This window comes from Capsicum annuum, chromosome 4, assembly GCF_002878395.1.
Source record: "Capsicum annuum cultivar UCD-10X-F1 chromosome 4, UCD10Xv1.1, whole genome shotgun sequence".
NCBI lineage: Eukaryota > Viridiplantae > Streptophyta > Magnoliopsida > Solanales > Solanaceae > Capsicum > Capsicum annuum.
The window spans coordinates 51,869,466-51,883,287 of NC_061114.1; positions in this window are offsets into that span (position 1 = coordinate 51,869,466).

The following is a 13,822-nucleotide window of genomic DNA, read 5'->3' on the forward strand; positions in this document are numbered from 1 at the left end:
AGTTAAAATATAAACTAAATTCATCTCTAATTATGACTTTACCGAAAGACAATTATAGGTTCGTGGTTTATTGTGGTGCAATATGGGTAGGTCTTGGTTGTGTTTTGATACAGCATGGGAAGGTAATTTTCTATGCTTCTATGCAGTGGAAGGTACATGAGAGGAACTATCCTACTCAAGATTTGGAGTTGTTGGCGGTTGTGTTTGCTTTAAAAATATGGCAGCATTATTTGTATGGTGTACACGTGGACATCTTTTTTTATCATAAGAGTCTACAAAATGTGTTCACTCAAAAGGTGCTCAATCTCAGGCAGAGGAGATGGCTTGAGCTTCTCAAGGACTATGATATAAGACTTCACTATCACCCAAGTAAGGCTAACGTAATTGTTGATGCTCTTAGCAGGTTGTCCATGGAAGTTTGGCTCATAGGGAGTTTGGCTCATGTGGAGAAAGGAAAGAGAGAGTTGGGGAAGGATATTCACCGCTTGGTTAATATTGGAGTTTGCCTCTTGGATTTAATAATGGAGGTGTAATGGTATGAGAAGTGGTTCGATCATCTCTTAGTGCAAAGATCAAGAAGAAGCAAGTGTTGGATCCTTTCTTGATCAAAATCAAGGGTGATATTGGTGGGATAAAGGTGATGGTGTTATAGATTAATGTTGATGGTACTTTACGGTACCAAGAAAGGTTTTGTGTTCCAAATGTTAACGGTTTGCGATAAAGGATTTTGGCTGAGAAGCATGAGTCATGCTATGTTGTTCATCCTAGTTCTACAAAGATGTATATTGATCTCAAGGAGATATATTAATAGAACTGTATGAAGAAAGATATGGCTGATTCTGTCGCCAAGTGCTTGGTGTGTCAACAAGTTAAAGTTGAACTTATGAGACCTGGAGCGTTATATAAAGAGATTATTTTAACTTAATGGAAATGGGAGGTAATCAATATGGATTTTGTTACCAGTCTTCCTCAGTTTCAGAATCAATATGATGCGAATTCGGTCATCATGGATAGAATGACAAAGTCTGCTCACTTCTTGCCAGTGAGGACTATCTTTTGGATAAAAGACTATGCAAAGTTATATCTTCAGGAGATTGTAAGGTTGCTTGGGGTACCTTTTCTAATTATTTCTGATTGTGGCACGTAGTTTACACCTCACTTTTGATAGTCTTTCCAAAAAGGGTTTGGGATAAGGTTAGCCTAAGTACTTCTTTTCACCCACAGATAGATGGACAAGCAGAAAGAACTATTCAGACGTTGAAGGATATGCTTCGAGCTTATGTTATTGATTATAGTGGCAATTAGGTTGAGCATTTACCTTTGGTAGAGTTTGCTTACAACAATAGCTATCATTTTAGTATTGGTATGAGTTCTTTTGAGTCATTTTATGGTAAAAGGTGGAGATCTCCTATTGATTGGTTTTAGCTTAGGGAGGCGGATATGTTTGGTTCCAACTTGGTTTACCACACTATAGAGAATGGGAAGGTGTTTCGGGATAGGCTTAATATTGCCCAAAGTCACCAAAAATTCTATGCAGATGTTAGGTTTAGAGACTTGGAGTTTGAAGTTAGGGATAAAGAATTCCTCAAGGTATCAAAGTAGTGTGGTTTAGTAAAAAGGGGAAGCTTAGTCCCCGGTATATTGGTCCTTACGAGATTTTGCAGAGGGTTGGTAATATTTCTTATGAGGTGGAGTTACCTTCTAGCTTGAGCTTGGTTCATTTGGTATTTCATGTCTCCATGCTGAGGTAGTGTCTTGGTGATCCTTCATTGATTGTTCCTTTAGAGGGGTTGGGTATCTCAGACTCTCTGTCTTATGAGGAAATGCCAGTTGAGATCTTGGATAGGCAAGTTCGTTGGTTGTGGACCAAGGATGTAGCTTCGGTTAAGGATCTATAGCAGAACCATAAGGTGCAATAAGCTACATAGGAATCAGAGAAGGACATGAAGTCCAAGTATCCGCATCTATTTTTTGCTTTTGGGATTTGTGTAGAAGTTATGTTTCTTCAACAAATCTTTATTTTCATAGTTTTTTAAAGGATATATTAACATGTTTGCCTCTTTGTTTTCAAACTTTGTTAAAGATTGGAAATATATTTGATAATGCAAATGACTCATGCAAGTGGTTACCCCTACATTATCCATCATTCAAACACAAATATTCTAAGTATGGGAGTCTAAAACACCCTAGGTTTTGACCCTTAGAAAATTTTTTTGAATTCTGGTCTCTAAACCCAATACGACACATGGGTATGAGCTGTATGTTGGGGTACGGATGGTATGGTCCAGTCGTATGACAACCAGTGTTGGTTAGTGGGATGGATTTGGGTCATTGGGGTAGGTATGACTTGAATGATATGAGTCATATTATTGGATACGAATCGGTTTTGTTTGGGTTTTCCTTAGCTTAATGTTAGACTTCATCACTTAAGTTTTATCAGAGTACGAGTAGCTCACCATGTGCTGTAAGTCAGGGTCTGAATTGTATTAGGGACTCGTATGGTGGACAGTGTTCAATACTCTTATGATTTGGCTCTACCTGGGATACGAGTGAAGGTTACAAATCATATACTTGGATATAACTTAAGTTGAATGAGTCGTACCTTGGACAATGTTGGGTCCAAGAGGGAGGCCAAGGGTAAAATTGTTGGGTACCATTCGTACAGGGAGGGTACTACTCGTAGGGGTTAGTCATATTCCTATGATGGGTATTTGTGTAGTATAAGTGGGGATATTCTGTACATTTTCCCACTTATCCTAATAAGGTCCCACGACTTCTAACTCACTTGGAAAGTTATTTACCGTATTATTCTATTCATTAACCCTTAGAAACTCTTCCTAAACACTCCATAATTATCTCAAGAGCTTTTGGCCAAGGAAGCTAGGGTTTCAACTAAAGGACTAATTTAGGGGATCTTATTGGTGGTTTCTCTCAGTTTACTTTGTCAATTAAGGCAAGTTCTCTTCCCTCATTGTCAGTTCCAATTAAAGGCATGTTTTTTATGAATGGTTTTCATGATTTAATAGTTGTACGATTTTAGGGTTTCAACTAAAGGACTAACAAATTAGTGTATCAGGAAAAAGATCGATACCTGATTCTATATCTCTATATGGAGGTACCCTTGGTTGATTTTCGAGGAAGACCTTAGGAAACTTATTGACTACACGGACTAATTGAAGTCTGGACTTCAGACTTAGCATTTTTGACTCGAAATAAATGGTAGATACACCCTTTTGATATTAAATTTCGATCCTTAAGATAAGAGATAAAATGGCCTTTGGTAGACACTTAACTACCCTCCCACTCAAAAACCGTCTCACCCAAAAACTAAAACTTTACCACGCGAGTGAGATAATCTATTGATGTATAGTATGAATAAAGCCAATCCATACCCACAATAACATCAAAATCTACCGTCTCTAACTCTACTAGGTCCGCTAGTGTGATCTTATGAAGGACGGTAATAGGACACTCACTATAGATTTACCTAGCAATAACTGACTCACCCACCCAGGTAGAAACTAAGAAGGGCTTAGGGAGATTTTCAGGACCTACCCCAAAATTTATCGCAACTAATGGAGTTACATAAGAGAGATTCGACCTCCGGTCCAATAAAACATAAATATCAAGGTGATAGGCACTTAAAATGCAGCCTAAAACTCAGCATGGGACATATTCTCATTTAAAGGATCACCGTGCAAGGGTAGTTGATCATTTTTTTTACTTACATCAACTCGGTGAGAACATTCTGTCATGTAAAAGCATGAGTTAAGGAAAATAAATACAACTGTAAGTACGATAGATCATGAAGTAAATGATTATTCCTAACTCGTTCTGTAGCCTCATGCTTATAAATATGGCGCGCTTCATATTCAAGATTAAGACTCTACGAAATGCATCTTGCTCAGTCCCTATGACTCTTTAAATATTAGGCTTTGATACCAAGTTTGTAACACCCCATAAGTACCCCTGGACATCACAGGGTGCTTAAGACTACGAATAGCCCTAAGTTAACCCATGATATCTATTTTGCTTAAAACTCACATAATAAGTAAAATAGCATGTATAGAAAATAAAGATAAACCATTCCATATCTTAATATGAATCCTTAAATTTGAAAACTTTAAACAAACTTCTTGAACTTAGAACATAACATTCTGATAAGCCTCTACTGCTATATAGTGAGCCACTAGGACAGACCCCAGCTGACTCAAACTTTAAACAGAAACCAAAGAACTAAAACAACATTCAATATTAAACATAACTTTAATAAGCTGGGTCCTCGAACTATGAGGACTCACCAAACTCAGGATGTAGGTGATGATGTCTGTGATCAAATGCACTGATGAAAACGAGCACTAGAACCTATATTATAAGATAATATAGCACATAGACATAAATATAGGTCAGTATTTTTGGAATGTACTGAGTATGTGGGGGTGAATCATAAGTAAAGCAAAAACTGAATATATATATATATATATATATGTGTGTGTGTGTGTGTGTGTGTATGTGTGTGTGTGTGTATATATATATATATGTATATATTCATTTTCAAATAATGCATGCAAAGTGTAAAGGACTCATCTTGGACTTGAGCAAAATTGAAGACTACAAGATCATAAAATATGGTTAATGAATCATATGAAAAAGCTTAGTGAGCCATATCACTTATTTTTTTAAAAGCATTACATTTATTCTTTCTTATGGGAGATTCTTCTAACAATATAAACCATGTGAGCTTCTATAGAGTCCAATGTCTTACCCACGCTGGGGAGAGCTTTTCTATCTTTCCATCAAAATAGAACCTTAACTTAAGTGATCATTGCACTTCATCCATATTAAGAAAAAGCTTAACCTACGATGGCTCGTAGTTTCTAGTAATTTAGGATACGCTCATCCGTATTTCTTTCTCTGTGCTAAATACTACTCCCAGAATACTTATATGCTCATACTTTAAGAAATCCACCTTTAACTAGTATAAGGGTTTATAGACTGAATAACCAGTTGTGTTTCTCTTTACTTTAAATCATAATCAAGATGAACAGTTGTGGATTTCATGTCTTATCTTTATATAAAAAGATCAAGTTTTTCTTTAAATTGTGTTATATAATATGTCATTGGAGCTTAAGAGCATAAACTTCTTATAAGCTCAGTAATTGTACTTAACACTTGGAATTCATGCTTTAGTTCATAGAAATTCATAACAAAACATCATGCTAAATAATCATCTTGAAATCTTTCAACCATATCTCAGTCAAGATAATGAAATTCAAATCATAATATGAATCTTATAAGTCAAAATATGGATATATGCAAACCTTGATGCACTTAAAATTTTCAATCACATGGTGGTATCATACTTCAAGAATATGGTTATTTGGGTATGAACCCTATTTCAAAACAAGTAAATTTAATCTAAAAATCATGATTTTGGGGTACAAGGATGAAATAATAACCTTTTTTATAAACCCCACATACCTTAAATTTCTTGACTTATGAAGAGAGTTTGAACATTGGGACTTGAAAGATGAATTTTTGTGAGGAACCCTAATCTTGATGTTCTTGAAGATAAGAGGAGGGATGATGTTGTTAAGTGATTGAGGAATAGAGAAAAATACTGCCTCTTTAGGGGTTATAGATCGTGGGTTGGAGTTATAAGACGGAAAAAAACCAAAAATCCCTTTAACTGAACTTCAGAAAAATTGTTCGCTAGTCTTCACGAGTCAACCATACGACTCGTATAGTAAGGATACGACTAGGCCTATCAACTTGTAAGCTTGGCAGAATCTAAGATGGTATACACTGGTCAACATATGAGTGGTAACATACGACTTGTTACCTATCTATACAACTCAAAAACAATCAATTGTGTCTTGGATAGAACCTTAGGGAGCCTACACTTATAAACTCATGACTTCCCTTCATACGACTCGTACCATGCTTGACGATTTCTAAGGTCAACTTGTACCTACAACAGACTTCATCTACTCCACACTTCCCTAGAAACGATTTACTATACACGACTCGTATGATGTATGTACGACTCAGAGGAATGAGTCCTATGATGTACAGTGACTTTCACACACGGGGTACTATATCATCACCTTAGCTACTGTGAGTGTTCTAATGGTTGGATAAAGAGTAAGAATTACCTATGAAAATTATGTTTAGGCTATTGTCTCTTCATATAAATCAAGTAAAAACTATACTCCACTTTCATTTTAAAAATACAATTCAATGAACTTGGTAAAGCCGTTTTGGACTTCATGGTCCTTGCCTACAAACTTGTCTTGTATTCCTAAGATACATTTGTTGTTGACCAACCAAATCATTGTTATTGTATTTTGCGTAAATTACCTTTATGTACATGGCATGCTCTTTGAGACCTCATTTATGTACCTCCACAATCATTTTTCGTGTAGCAATTGATTGAAGATCTTTGATCTATAAAATATTGGTCGAGGTGGTCTTATCATAATTAAAATGGTGATGCTCTCACTATCATCCAATTACAGGTTTTATATTTAAGACCAGGTAGGTCATGGATATTTAGCTAGGGAGAAAAGGGTTAGTGGATAATTAATTTTTAATTAATCAACTACATATGCTTCACTGGTTTGCTAATTCGGCGGTCTATTCATCTTCTTAATGTCGTTTTGTGGGAATTTTTTGAGCATCTGGTCTCATTTTTCATTCTTCATGAAAATCAAAGTTTTTTGGTATAATGGATAAAGGGCTTTATATCACTTATTTAGATGTTAATTTGAATTGTATGTTGTGTTTGTAGAACTATTCAGATTTTATAAAATTCTTAAGCCCATTGATCAAATCCTTTTCTAATCTTCACATCTACCCTTCTTCTGTCATTCTTCTTTATCTAAATATACAATTCATACTACAAATGATAACGTGGACAATAATCTTAGTTGTTTCATATAAACAAAGAAATCATATTGTTGTTATACTAAAGGTGTCTTTCAAGAACTAGCTGAAATAGTCCGAAGTTGAGCATCAGCTTCATCGTGAGGTTGAGATACAAAGCCACCTTCGACATTCAAATATCCTAAGACTTTATGGTTACTTTTATGATCAGGTAAAATTCTAGAATCTTCTGCATTACTTGTTTAATTTGTGGCTTGAGAAGAATATATAAGATCTGATTATCACATTATTATTGCAGACACGGGTTTGCTTGATTCTGGAATATGTTGCCAAGGCGAACTCTATAAGGAACTACAAAAATGCAAATATTTTAGTGAAAGACGTGTTGCAATTGTGAGTTCTTATCATGTTGTTAGAGTTTGCCTTAGCATTACTTTGGAACCATGGGATTCCCTGTTATTCTTTTCCTTTTTCAATTAGAGGATGAAGAAAATTCATATCAGTTGGGAGTTCTTTCTTTTGGGTCCCATTCGCCTCGAGTTTAAGCAACTAGAATTATATAGATCTTTAACAGCTACGTCATTCTAACATACTCCAATTTACCTATCATTATTAAATTAATCAAAAGCTCTAATTTGTTTTGTCACTAGCATGAAATAGTATGTTGCATCATTGGCACGAGCCCTCAAATACTGTCACGGAAAGTATGTGATACATGGAGATATTAAGCCAGAGAACCTTTTGGTTGGTGCACAGGTATAAGCTTCATAATAGCAATATCTTTAAATGCCATATGCAAATAAATATTTCTATTATTACGAGTAATTATCTTGAACACTATATACGTGAAGTATCAGTGAAGGTTGGGGTTGGGATTCTCCTCTGCAGTTTTCTACTTTTTCGTCCTCTTTGAAATAGGGGGTGTGCAGAATAAGTGATTGTTTTTTTAACACAAAAAGTCTAAATTTGGAGCCTTCATTTGCAAGTAGATCCTTCATTATTGCATATTATTTATGCATCATGTCACATATTGTATTTCAACTACCGATCTTGATATTCTCAAATATAGCTCATTTTGAATTACATTTGTTTTGATTGCAAACACATAAGATTACCAAATGATTTGTGTGTGGAAGAAATTTGTGTAAGTTGTATTGTTGTACATACCATGCACTATATGTTCTCTGTTTTTAATTGAATGTCCAATTTGACTTTCTAATATCAAGCAGAGCATTTTAAATTGAAATTACATATAGATGTTTAACTACTTGATGCAGATAAAAATAAGCTTCCAACTGATAATACTTATGTGAAATTTCATTTTCTAATTTTATTGTCAAATTGAAAAAGAATGACATGTAAAGTAAGTTAGAAAATGTTGGTTTAACGAATATTCAGACATTACATTTAATATGCAGAGAAGAGAATAATTGATTCAATGACCTATAAGGCTTCCTTTAGTTTGTCTATATTATTATCTTATATTTCTTTGTTGCAACTTTTACTTTAAAATGCAAGGTTGGAGAGTTTGGACTTACAGTGGATTAAGTCTGATGAACATGTAAGTTTAGTTCTCTTGTATATGTTCTGTACATATTAGCTTTCAGGAAAAGTAAAATTTACAAGTAACAAAACTAAGAAGAGGATATATTAACCCCGAAGAAACTGTTTGAAATAAATGTAAGACACCCACTGGCATCGGATCCTAATATATACTTTGACATACATTTATTTTTGGAATTCAAATCAGAACTAAATGTGTGAAGTATATTTGTTTAGATTTGATAATATTATCAATGGTATTCACATTATCTCCTATAGGATGTATCCACAACACAATCATTATTATAAATTTGAGTTGATTATCAATGACTTGTTGTTGAGGGGTTATCAATGACTTGCTGCCTCAGGAGAAAAGAGGAGAAAGTGGTTGTGCGGCAACTCAGGTGGAGAAAAAAGACAAGGGGGAACTTCACCTACAGGGTCGAGAGGGAGGAAAAATACTCATAGAGATGTTAAGGATTTAGAAGAAGAAAGAAGCAGCAAGCAAGCTACAGTTTATACAGAATCAACAGTTCGTTCAGAGGAGTTTGATGTAGTTTTGCTGCATAGCATGGGCGATGAAAACGAAGCATTGACAGCTTATCACGAGAGCTTGAAGAATGCTAGAACGAAAACTGCAGCCCAGAATGGGTAATCAAAAGGATTTAATGTGGGTAAAGGTGGTCGCGACAAGAAATAATGTGCTAAAAAAGAAGTCATAGATTTAAGGACTCTCTTGATAAATATTGCACAGGTTGTTGTTGCTGATGATTGAAGGAGTGCAACTGAACTGCTGAAACAGATCAAATGCCATTCATCTCCTTTACTTCAGGGTGTGAATGGGGTTCGACTTACAATTAGGTTCAAGAATGAGGCAGCCATTTTGTTAAAGCTGTTCAGTTCAAGAAAAAGATGTCCAGGTTGAGTGAGTTTGAAATTTTGATAGTACGATTAGATGTCTTTCTCTGTTCATTGAATTTTGAAGTTGTAAATTTTTGAGCCTGCAGGATTAAGCAGGAATATGAATACTGAATAATTCAATTTTAATCGTGCGTGATAAAAATATTTTAATGTTAGATCCGTGCTGACACGAGTCACGCTCCTCTAATCTAATAATAACTATCGCTAGCTTGCTTTTACCAAATTCCTCCCACTGCTTCTCTTGAATACATGAATTGAATTTGGAAGATGTACGAAAGTCTAAAGTGGATCACGTTTCCCATCAAATTGTGAAAGCTAGTCGGTTATAATTTCGATCGAATTTGGTGGTTTTAATTTAAATTTTATATTTATATTACAAATTATATTGAATATATCAAATTATTAAACAATCGCTAATAAGGTACTAATGTATTTAATTAAATTTACACATAAATTAATATTGTAAATTTCTTGTACCACGTATACAATGTAATTTATTATAGCTATTAGTAATTTTATTAGTATCAATTAACGATTATCCAAAATTTAGTACTCCTTCTATTTTATTTTATTTTACGTGTCACTTTTTGATCGAATATAAAGTTTAAGAAAATAAGTTGAGACTTTGAAAAGTTTACCAAGTTGTTCTTTTTAGAAAAATATAAAAAAAACAGATATCTTTAAAATTAAGTGGGATCAATAAGGGTAAAAAGAAATTGTCCCTTTAAATAGTTAACAAATAAGAAAAAAGTGACATTATTTTTTAGACGAATCAAAAAGAAAAATGTATCACATAAAATGGGACGGAGCGTCTACTATTAACCTATTTGACCAATTTTCTAAAATAACTTATTTTGAAAAATGTTTATTTTAAAAATGTTTTTTTAGAAAACCACTTCTGATGAAAGCAGTTTGTGTTTAGCCAATAAATCTAAAAAAATATTTTTGAGTAGAAATTAATATTTGATTAATTTTTATAAATATTTTTAATTATATTTTTTAAAAAGTACTTTTAGAAAGAAGCTATTTTTTTAACTTATGAAAACTATTTTTTCTACCCAAAAAGCACTCCTTTTTTTCAATCTCTTGGTCAAACAATCATTTTTAAAATAAGTATTGTTGAAAAACAATAAACAGTTTTGAATAAAAATAAGCTTCGCGAAAAGGGGCTATAAGTGATTTGAAAATTCTTTTGTCATATACAATACAAATTGTCTTTGTCACTGTACATTAATAGTGTTAATTTCTTTTACAAAATATGTGCGGTGTAGTTTAACCTATTATGGAAGCAATATCTTAATTATCATTTTTACCACGTTAGTACCAATTAACGTTATCCTAGATATTTATCCAAAATTGAGTACTTTGTTTGTCTCAATTTAGGTTACTTCTTTCAGATTTTAAGATTCAAACAAATTGATCTTTAATCAAAAATCTTTTACATACTTCATCAATATTTTAAATTATCAATTATTTTTGACTTATAGTACTTTTTACATAGTTTCCAAATATATAGATTTTATTTTAAAAAATTTAAAAATTTCATGTCCAGATTCACGATCAAATTTAAATTGTTTGATTCTCAAAATTCAAACTTTGCAACACAGATGGAGTATCAACTAAGTGACTTGATTGTACAAACATGTAGGATCAGTGTATATAACTTACCTATAGACATCCCTATACAATGTACAATTAGTGTGTATAGTTATATATAAATCCCTTCGCTACAATAGTGCACTCTGCATATACCCCTCAACTTGGCACCTTAAGTGGATGGTTGTAATACCCCGAGATTCTAACCAACAGTGTCGCTATGACTCAAGCCCATGAGAAATAAATTATAGTGTTTTGGTTGTTTTCTGGTCAAGGGTGATGTGTATTAAGGCTTTAAAGATGTCCTAACGATTGGGCGAATCAAAACATTCTTTACCAAATGAATTCTTGAGAAGGATTTTGGCATAGTCAACTTCAAATGAGTATATCTCCTGTTGTACTATGAATTATTGAGCTCATGACCTACCAAAAGATAGATAATTGAATTATCTTTCCAACGATACTCATTTCGTCAAAATCCGATATCAGAGCAAAGAGTTATGCTTATTTTACTCCAGCATGTCAGCCTGAAAAATCCGTGATGACCTTTTGTAATGACTTGTCACAAGTCTGATGGCCCATCACAAAATGTCATCACCTTAAGGCAGAAAGTCACAAAATCCAACCTTTTGTGACGACATTTTGTGACGGCTTGTCACAAGTTTGACGGCTTGTCACAAAATGTCATCAACCTTAAGCCAAAAATCATAAAATCCACCCTTTTGTGACGACAATTCATGACGGCCTATCACGGGCCTGACCGCTTGTCACGGATGTCGTCAGCTATTTTTTTCAACAATTGATGGAGGATTTTTGCAAGGGTACTTTGGTCATTTCCCATTTTTGGAGGCCTCTATATATATATGAGAATCCTCATCCAAAACCTAATTTCTTCATTTCTCTCTTCCAATTCTCTTAAGAAATATATCTAGGGTTTTATTTAAGGAAATTAATTTTCCAAAAATCATCCATAAATCTTCAAGATTCCTTCAAGAATCAAGTTCCTCATAGAGTGGGCTTCAAGAATATTTTTATTACAAGTGTGAGTAAAGTCTCAAGCACTAGAGTTCAACCAATTTTAAAGATTAAGGTATGTTGGGTTTTGAACAAGAGTAATTCTTTCGTTCTTCTGCTCAAAGCTTTGATTTTTATTATGGATTTATATGATTTTGCAAGTGGGTTTATACCCAAATTACTTCATCATGAGATTATGAGAATATAAATTGTTCAAGCTTTGTTATACATGATTATTTTTTAATTTCCAAGTTATGACTTGATATTTAATATTGTGAATTTCAAGTTCCTACAGTGAGTTGGTATTTCAAGTGCTTTCAAGATATGTGTCAAGCTTTAAGCTTTCTTATGACAAATTGGATTATTGATTATATTGATTCATGAGAATTGAGTTGTTACAAAGAGTCTTGGTATTTCCCCATAGTTATTGATGCTGCCATGACTTAATGAATTGATGCATTTTGATATTGAGAAAGATTGATTTGATTTGAGTCGAGTTAGGAATCCACAAATTGATTATGATTTGATAAAAGAGAAAGAGATTTGATTTGATCTTCATGATAGACCCTTGTGATGTTTGTGGTGGATTTTCTAATGCGTTTTGAGCTTGTGTCTGGAAGTAGTATTTAGCACCAAACGAAAAATGTGGTATTTCTCCAGAAACTACATGCCACCGTAGGATTGATATTGATAATTGTGGGCCGAAGGCTGAGTATGAGATTGTGATCACTAAATTTAGGTTGTACTCTCTATAAAGAGTACGACACTCTTGCCAATGCGGGGTTCTCTCTTTAAGAGGGCAAAACGTTGGAATCCATGTAGCTCACATTGTTTATCTCGGTTATAAGAACCTCTCATGCCCATAAGAGTCGAGTTTCTTGAATTACAGAGTCACTCCGAGTCTTGAGTTGACGAGTTGAGTTGTTTATGATGATTTATGAGGTTTTTAGCATATGATTTATTTATGATGAGATCATGAAAAGTATGTTTCAATCTAACTCAAGCCAAGTGAGCCATCATTGTACATATGCATATTTTCATGAAATTGATGATGATATTTACATTGTTACATGCACCCCCACATACTCAGTACATTCCAAAGTGTTGACTCACATATTTTCCTATGAGCTATATTTTCTCGTAATGTAGGTTCAGTTACTCAGCCGCGTTAGCGATATTCGGGTGTCCCTTTTCGTCTGCTCAGTGGTGAGTCTTCATGGTTTGAGGACCGTGTTTATATTTTTGTGATACCATTTTGTTGTTATGGCTTTCAGTAATGTTTGAGTCAGTTGGGGGTTTGTTCCAATGTCTCCTTGATTTTGATGTATAGAGTCTTTGTCAGACTAAAGGGTTGGTATGTACAGAATTTCAGTATTTTGGATTGTACAGGCTAGTTTCTTATCTTATTCCAGTATGTTTATGATATGTCATTCTCTCTTATATTAGCATGACTATTATCAAAGTGAGTTCTAGAAGTGATGACAGGTTTAGAGGGTTAGCTTGAGGTCGCGTGTGGCCTTAAGCACCGTGTGACATCTCGAAATGGGATCTTGGGGCGTTACAAGCTTGGTATCAAAGCCTAAGGTTTAAAGAGTCCTAGGGAGTCTGACAAGATGCATTACGTTGAGTCTTGATCATCGGTGTGTAGCGCGCCACATCTATGAACAAGAAGCTACGAGACGTTTTAGGAAAAGTCATTTTTTTCTTTCAAAAGTCTATCGTACCTATGACTGTTTCTCTCTGCTATTAATTCGTGCTCTCTTATGACAAAAAATGCCTCCTCATCGAGCTCGTAGAAACAATGAGCAACCTCAACCCATTGATCCCTTAAGCATGTGTCACATGCAGAATTCCGGGAAGTTTT